Below are 9,662 nucleotides of genomic sequence, written 5' to 3'. Positions count from 1 at the left end.
CAGTTAGCCTCACTGACAAGTGGTTTTCTTAAGGCTACACAGCTGTTTAGTCCCAATCCCTTGAATTCCCTTCGCATTGTGCATATGGAAATGCTTACTTTCACTATTAAACATATCCGAGTTCTACTGTTATTTTTCTATGATTTGATTTCACCAGTTTAACTGATCGCCGATCACGATCATTCCTTCCTCGAAGATGATGTTTCCCCACTGCCCTTCCACTTTTTAATAATGCGTTGGAGTTATTAACCCGAATTTAGTAGTTTCAGCAATCTCCTTGGATGTTTTTTCTGCTTGATGCGTGCCAATAATTTGACCCTTCTAAAACAGATTAACATCTTTTCCATGACCACAGGATGTGTCTTTCGACATGGCTGTTTAACTTTGGCCACGCAGTGTGTGCGTGTGTGTCTATATATACACATATACGTATATACACATATATACATACATATATAACTCCTTCAGTTAACAAAAAGTGCTGTGTTAACAAAGTGCTGCATTATGAAATGAGAACGACAAATTAGCTAGCTCTTAATAATAGGGAATATGATTGTTCGAAACTGGTTCAAAGTAACCAGTTCTTCAGGTTCAATCTCCTCCAAGTTACTCTTTGCCCTCCGTCCTCCCCAATCCGGGGAAGTCAAGAAACACTGACACCAAGGTAGTGAATTAAGAGAGTCCCACTTTATTGAGGAAAGCACAGAGTATATATGTGTCCTATATCTACTATCTAAATCTACAGGATGACAGGGAAAAGTGAGGCATGTTCTAAGGGTCTATATAGAAAGGAAAGAAGCAACTTTAGTAAAGATTAGATGTTCTCTGCATGAACAAGCCACAAGCTGTTCCCGTGCCCACCATGAGCCACTTCTGTGCTTAGAGAGAGACAGCGAGAGAGACAGCAAGCGAGAGAGAGAGGTTTAAGAGACAAGTAGAGGGAGCGGATGACCTCAGGCGACCAGCTCGCGGTCAAGCCGCCATGTCATGGCTGATAAGCAGAGACCTTGCATTGGGTGCCTGAAGACAAAAAGGCTCCAGTATCTAACAATGATGAAACAGAAAATGAGTTCTTATAAACAGTACTTTTTGGGGAATTCACATAAATAGGGGTATAATAATAATAATAATAATAATAATAATAATAATAATAATAACAATAATAATAATTATTATTATTATTTACCTGTTACAAAGTTGAGACTTCAGCACCCTCTAGAGGCCAGGAACGGAAGACCATGAGTGGCAGAACTTCAGTTGGTGGGGAAAGCCATATTGAAATTGATCAAGCAAAATATAATAATGAAAGGATAATTGAAACGTGAAAATACTGTTTCATGGTGCACAATAAAGAAACATTTAAAGGAAAAATAAAATGTACATGTATTAACATGTTCCTGCAAAATGCAAACATATTCAGCACACACTCTTCCACAGTTTCAAATGCTTTACAGATCAAAGTTAAAATATCAAGTCTCAGGAGATTAACTAGAACTGAAATTATTCAGTCTTTGACTCTGGATTCTGCCCCACTCCTTGAGATCTACTATGGATAGCTACTCTGCGTGTGTCAGGCATAATAACCAGTTTTGGTGCAATAGAGACTCCAGGACTTTTCAAAACCAAGAGTAATATCCCTCTTGTCCTGGTGGAAAATCCATTTTCTGTTTTTTTCTGACACAGCAACAAGGATTCAATGTGTCAAAGTCCAGTGATATCTTTCAAGCATTTGAGACACATTCCAACAGAAGGTACACTGTACAAGTGTGATTTTGTTTTAGTTTTTTATTCTGGACCACACACACAGACACACACTAAGAGAATCTTGACTGAACTGCATTTTATTTACTTGCTGTATATTTTATAATTATATGATTTTATTGGGTTAATGTAGTCTGTACACTTGAGTTTCTCCAGTTTGCTCTAACATTACATACCTGAGTGTCAGCAGTATGGATCCTCCAGTCTAGCAGAGAGCTGCTTTACTCCTGAGTCTCTTTTTTGGTTGTAGCTCAGGTCCAGCTCTCATAGGTGTGAGGGGCTTGAACTCAGAGCTGAAGCCTGAGAAGAGCAGCCTTCCTCTCAGAGCAAACAACCATATAAAATGAGAAAAAAAGACCATAAAATCCCATGGGACAGAACATTGGATATTCACTATATTGTAACGTCTTACATTAAGCACCTTTTTCATCAAACCCCTTATATCCACCTTAATTCTATTTTAATCGGATGTTTATTAGTTTTTAAAGTGTAACTTCAACAGACAGAAAAAGAGCAAACAAATAGATAAATAGGGTTATTTCCTTACCTTACATGAATTCTATTTCAGATTTAAGATACATGCAGTCCTGCACACTGCATTGTGTATAGTGTACAATATGTACTAATGTTCCACTGCATCACTTTCACTGTAACCACCCAGGTAGAATCAGACGCTTCAGATGCGGATTGTGAAGAGGAACTTTATTAAGGTTCCACTAGATGATCAAAGGTAAACAATAATAGACAGAGAAACGAAAGGAGTAATCCAAATTCTAGAGAGGTCCGAGTCCGTGTCAAAAGCCAGAAGAGTAATCCAAAAAATCAGAAGATATCTTCAAAAAGGGGTCAGGCAAAAATCAGAAACTACGGATGGGACGTTCAATAACAAAACTTCGAAGCTCGTGTCACTTTTCCAACACTTGCTGATTCGACAGTGTACCAGAACTTGTAGAGTCACTTACCCTCAGGTGACTATGACATTTCACAGTTTGAAACCGACAATGAACCACCGGAAATGGGCGGGACTGGATCAAAGTTTTGGCATTATCCCATATCGCAATGATTATTTAACGGACAGTGCAATCCTAAGCGCCTTTTCTGTGGCAGAGAGTCATTTAAAAATAAAACTCCTACATCAAATAAGCGTTCCAAAGCATGGTTTCATGATTCACAGATGAGTGGTTACTTTGTTGCTAATATATGACTGATATTTTTTTTCCATAGGCCTTATACATTCTACAATCAATAATGACATTTTGAAGCATTTATTGCAACATTTCAATAATTTTTCAACAATTAAACATGATTTTCAGCGGATCAGAACAGACGAGTTGAACTTTTAAGACCAGACAGCATTAACACGCTTCGCAGTGTTAATCGGCACGCTGCAATCACTTTTTTCTGGCCATCAGATGTCACTCTTCTCTGATGTCGGATTTCAAGGCTCCAATGCTAAAGCTTCAATGGGGCTTCATGACTTTCAGAAACGATAAAGACCAAGCACAGGTATAGTACACAGGAAAACTAATCCTAGAGGCAATACTTCGCAGTGATTGTGTGTTAGAAGCACACCTAATATATATACCTAAACTCTCTGAACACACAGGTAAGTTCAATATTCTGGTGATGATGATCTGAATGAATGTCTCTGATTGGCTGAGTTGTTGGCTGGGTGCTGTACAGGCTGCTGGGTAGTGTAGTCTGGTTGGGAGTTGGGCGGTATGACAGTACCCCCCACCAAAGAGTCCGGGACAGCCGAGGCACGAGGATGACTGCGACGACCTCTCTTCAACACGGTGACCACTGGTCCCGCACCAGAATCCCCTGCAGGAAGGCGGGGAGGCTGGGGTCCAGTACATCACAGCAAAGATCCCAGCTTTGTTCCTCAGGGCCAAATTCCTCCCAGTCCACCAAGTACTGTGCCACACCTCCCATTCTCTGGGAGTCCAGAATGCGGTGCACAGTGTATACTGGGGTGCCATCATAATCAATCGGTTCCGGCAGGGTATCAACCAGAGAAACTTCATCCAGTGGACCTGAAATAACAGGCTTAAGGAGAGACACATGAAATGATTGAGGTGCGGATGTGTGATGGCAGGTTGAGTTGATAAGTGACCTCATTGATGCGCTTGGATACCTCATAGGGGTCGATATACTTGGGACCTAATTTGCGGCAGGACCCTGGCTTATGGAAGTCCATCATCGAAAGCCACACTCGGTCGCCAGATTCATAGGTCGGGGTGTCCCCTCTGTGTTGCTCTGCTGTCTCCTTATACCTTTTTAGGACGTGTTTGATGCACTGGTGTGTCTCCTCCCAAACCCTCTCACTACGTTGCATCCAATCGTCAACCGCCGGGATGTCAGCAGTTTGAGAAGTCTACGGAGCCATGCGTGGCTGATACCCTTCGAGTGCATTCTAGGTTATTAGGCCAGTAGAAGAACTAGTGAGGGAATTCTGTGCCATTTCTGCCCAAAGTAGGAATTTGGACTAATCTGAGGGATTATTCATGCGAAAGCACCATAAGAATTTATCCAGTTCTTGGTTAGTTCTTTCGCATTGTCCAATAGACTGTGGGTGATAGCCTGATGTGAGGCTAACAGTTACCCCTAGTTGTTCAAAAAGGAAGACCAGATGCAGGATGTGAACTGTGGTCCCCTATCAGATAATATATAGAAGGTCTTCTGGCAGTGAAGAGGTGATGAAGTCTCTGACTTTCAAAGCACTTCATCACGACTGACGTGAGGGCAACAGGGCGGTAGTCGTTGAAGCAGGAAGGCCGAGGTTTCTTTGGGACGGGGATAATGGTGGATCACTTGAAGCTGAATGGGACAGTGCGAAGCGTCAGGGAGAGATTGAAGATGTCGGTGAATATCAGGGCTAGCTGGTCTGCGCAGGCTTTGAGGACTCTCCCGACAGATACCGTCTGGTCCCGCGGCCTTCCTGGTATTCACCCATTTAAACACTCTCCGTGATGATGAGGGGGTGCTGTTCTATGGTTGGTTGCGCTGATAGCAACATTAGCGTTGTTAGCGCTAGCGCTGTTAGCATTAGCGCTGTTAGCACTAGCACTGCTAGATGTAGCCTCGAAGCGAGCAAAGAATGTGTTTAGCTTGTTCGCCAGAGACTCATCCGCACTCATCAGTCCGGAGGGTGGGCTTCTGTAGTCCGTGATCGTCCGTAGTCCCTGCCACACGGCTCTAGAGCCACTCTACTGGAACTGTATCTCTAGTTTCCTCCTGTAGCGCCGCTTTGCCTCCCTCACTGCCCTGCGCACTCCATATGCCGCAGACTTGTACTCTTCCATGTTCCCACTGATGATCTCCGCATTGTAGGCAGCAGTATGAGAGTTCAGAGCCTCGCGGATGGTTTTGTCCACCCAGGGCTTCTGGTTGGGAAACTTCTTGATAGTGGCTCTTGGAATCGTGTCATCCACCAGTTTCCAAATAAACTCCACTACTGCCTTCGTAAACTTCGTAAACATGAGTGCTGCACCGGAACATGTCCCAGTCTGCATCATCCAGAGCGTCCTGCAGAGTGGCCACCGATTGGTCTGTCCAGCGCGCGACCTCCCTCTGAACCGGAGCTTCCCATTACAGCATTTGTTTATATTTTGGTAGGAGGAAGATGGCGGCGTGGTCCAACTTACCAAATGGTGGATGAGTTAGTGCCTTTTAGCTGTCCTTGTATGGGGTGTAGCAGTGGTCTAGTGTCCTATTTCCCCTGGTGGGGAAGGTTACGTGCTGGTAAAGGTTGGGTACTGCACGCTTGAGGTTAGCACTGTTGAAATCCCCCCACCTCGATAAGTGCAGTGTCCCGGTGTTGTGCCTGAAACTGAGAGCCTCATGAAGTTCACACAGTGCAGTGTCCGTGTTGGCCTGAGGTGGAATGTACACGATGTTGACAATGACCGAGGTGAACTCCCAAGAAAAGTAGAAAGGACGAAACTTGAGGTTGATCAGCTCCAGGTTGGGTGAGCAGGAGCAGGTGAGAGTAACAACATTGGCATTGTTGCACAAGCTGTTGTTTACCATCACACACACTCCACCCCCTCTCGACTTTCCCGAATCTGCCGTACTGTCCATGCAGTGAACCGAGAAGAACTCGGCTGGCTGGATGGCGTGGTTCGGTACCACTGGTTTCAGCCACAACTCGGTGAAGCAGAGGAGGTTGCAGTCCCGAATGTCCCTCTAGAACTTTATCCTGGCCCGGAGGTCATTGAGCTTGTTGTCCAGAGACTGGACATTGGCTAGCAGGATGCTAGGTAAGGGAGCTCGGTGTGCCCAAGCCCTCAGCCTGTTCCTGATGCCGGCTCACTTCCCTCGAGGCGTTTTCCTCGCGTCGCGTCCTTTGTTCTCCCTCAGGATCTCCATTGGCCATCTTGGGTCCAGGGTTAGACACAGCTTGAGGTGAGTGCTATGTAGATTAAGAGAAATAAGAGCATCTCTGCTGTATAAGATACGCGTCATGGTGTAGGTGCCATCTTAGTCGAGAGATATAATATATTTCTAAAATTGGACCTCAATCTTTCAGCTTTCAGCCATATTATTTCTTTATGCAGTGGTCTAGGTCAAATGGGACCTCATTAGGAAGAGAGCTGAGATTGTTCGAAATATTCTGATATGAAACATATGAGTATCACACTAGTACCCTTAAATTTAATTTAAATTAAAAATCAAAACCCATAGAAAATGCCCTGAGATTGCATATAAAGTTTATATGTCATAATGTATATAGCACTTTGCTTGTACAGCTGATGAATAGCCTTTTTCTATGAAACCTTGAGTACTTTACTAGTTTGGAATATCTCTTCATCTCTTACTATAGTACAGTCACGGCCAAAGGTTTTGAGTCAAGCACAAATTTTGGTTTCACAAAGTTTGCTGCTTCAGGTTTTATGGTGGCAATTTGCATGAACTCTTGATTGTGAAGAGTAATCAGATGAATTGCAATTAATTGCAAAGTCATTCCTTGCCATGAAAATGAACTTGATCACAAAAATTACTGCATTCCAGCCACTGCAAATGATCCATAGAAGAAAAGGTGAGCGCTACCATGAGTCCTGTGTCATGCCAACAGTGAGACCATTCATGTGTGGGGTTGCTTTTCATCCAAGGGAGTGGGTTTGCTCAAACTCTTGCCTAAGAACACTGCCATGAATAAGGAATGGAATCAAAACATGTTGGTGATGAACAATGTTATTTCTAGCATAACGGAGCACCATGTCACAAGGCAAGTTTTTTTTTGGGTCCATGGCCAGGAAACTCCCTAGATCTCAATCCCATTGAGAACTTCTTGTCAATCCTCAAAAAGAGGGTGGACAAACAAAAGTGATCAACTCCAGGCACTGATTAGGCCATCAAGAATGGGTTGCCATCAGTCAAGATTTCACCCAGAAGCTGATATCCAGCATGCCAAGGTGAATTGCATAAGTCTTACAAAAGAAGAGTCAACACTGTAAATATTAAGTCTTTGCTTAAACTGGATGTATTTGTCAATAAAAAATGTTAAAAACACATGAAATTATAATTTCACTTCATTGTACCATATAAACACACACACACACACACACACACACACACACACACACACACACACACAAACACACATGCCACATAAACCCATCAAGCCTATCAATAACTCACCTCTTCAGAAGAGGTCATCTTGATATATAAGCCAACTTCAAGGGACTGAAACACATAGTAGTGAAAACAATACTTTACTTTTATGTACAGAACATATAGCTAAAAGAAAAAAAAACACAGCTATCATACATGGGATGTTATTCCAAACTCTTGTTTTTTAACATAGCCTCCATGTTGCATAGCAACCTAGCTAAGGTTCATGGAACGTACAGCATTTAATGAGAGCATAATTTATAGCTCATTAGTCAATATAGCTAGCAAGTTCAGTACTACTGAACACTACTGAACAGTAGTACTGAACTCAGGGATATGTTTAATAGTGAAAGTAAGAGCATTTCCACATGCACAATGTGAAGGAAACTCAAGGGATTGGTATCATATAGATGGATGCTCAGAGGATTCATCCTTTTCAAAATCATTGTAATTTGTGCTAATTAAATAACGACTTATTATTATTATTATTATTACTGTGTGCTGTAAAGTCGATTTATACTCATGCTGACCATATATGAATAGTCTTTATCCAGAATATCCTGTTTTGTCTTCAGTCATTATTTCTCAGTCATTAACAAACAAAACAAATCTACTAGAGTGGATTTATTCATTCTTCCCTAAAACAAAATAAATTAAAATACAATCACTCTTCCCCCAACTCCTTATCACAAAAACAGAAATACTACAACAAAGCAAAAATAACACGGCACCCACCCCTACAACTCCAAACAATAAGAAACAAAACAATACTCAATAATTCAGACAATCAGATAACTGTAAATGACTCTCAGTTTTCCTTTTTGACACTGGCTGTAATAACTCACTGCTGCTAATGGAGAAGCTACTCGAGGCATAAAACCTCTAAAGATTGAGTACCCATCAAAGCCTCTATCTAAGAACCTAGCAAATAATAACTCATAAGACCCTATTTAAAAAACCAGGGACAGAAAAAGAGCACAGTCAACTTCAACACCCCAAGCTCAAAAAGAGTCTACCACAGACAATATTTGTACCAAAGCAGATCCTTACAGAGCAGCATCTACCATGGCACACGAGGGGTCTACTGAGCAAGACACCCCTGGCCTAACACATTCACAACACAGATTTAATTATCCCTTTAACCAATCAGGTCGTCCATTGTTGTGACGATGTCATCTCAACAGCTCACTGCTTCTTTGTGCGCCCCTTGTGTGGGTAACCTGAAAAACAAATTCTAACACCACAGCACAAAGAACAACTAAAAAAAACAAAACAAAACCCAAGATTGTAACAGTATCTATCAGTCATGTCCAATAGCATTAAAACGCCACTGGTAACAGCAAATACTTCATTCTGACGGTGCAAAGGTGTTCAACAAATGGATATTGCTTTACTTACATATCTCTTTGTAGGGCCAGTTGTTGCTATGGCAGCAAGGAAGTTAGGAAACTGAAGGATATTCTGGAGAAACACTAAATATATGGTCACCATCAGTTTAACTCAACTCTTCACCTCCTTGAATTTCAGAAGCACTTTTCTTGCACAGCTGATGAAGGACTGTCCAAAACATTCTGTTTCTCAGGAAACCTTGTGTACTTCACTACAATTTGTTACTATCGCTACAATTTTTTACTTGCAGTGTACTGAAGCTTCTCACCTGTAATCCTTTCTGGACATACTCAGACCTCTACAACTTGTTTGGAATGCAGCAATACTACTGGTCTTCAATCTTCCGAAGTTGATGTCACTCCTCTGCTGCACTCCTTTCATTGGCTTCCAGTAGCTGCCCACATCAAATTTAAAACCTGACTGATGTGTTACCTGTTCACTGGATTTAGACTATATACTGTCCAGCTGAGTATATATAGTATATATAGTATACAGCCAAGGTGTTACCTGTTCAATAATAGGCCCTGAGTACCTATTACAAGCATTAAAATACAAGCAGTGCATTTTAATGCTTTTGTTTAATATCAGCTCTTATGTTGCCAACCATAGTGATTACCTTAAGGACATTAAAGACATTATTCAGGACTTCTGTTAGTTACAAGGTTGACTCACTGGATCAGGTTCCAGGATGGTTGAGAGGACCTATGGGGACACAGTGTTGTCAAACGAGTGTTTGTTATCTCTGATATTGTCCTCATTATTATTGTATGTCTGCTACTTACACTAACAATGTTCTGTTTGTTTCGAGTGTGTACTCATAGCAACATTATCTGTAATTTATGTAATCTGTCCTACCATGGTCTGGTGAGTGAAGGTTTGACCATCTAAATTTGTGT

This window comes from Electrophorus electricus, chromosome 16 (genome assembly GCF_013358815.1).
Source record: "Electrophorus electricus isolate fEleEle1 chromosome 16, fEleEle1.pri, whole genome shotgun sequence".
Classification (NCBI taxonomy): domain Eukaryota; kingdom Metazoa; phylum Chordata; class Actinopteri; order Gymnotiformes; family Gymnotidae; genus Electrophorus; species Electrophorus electricus.
This window is presented reverse-complemented; position numbering follows the sequence as displayed.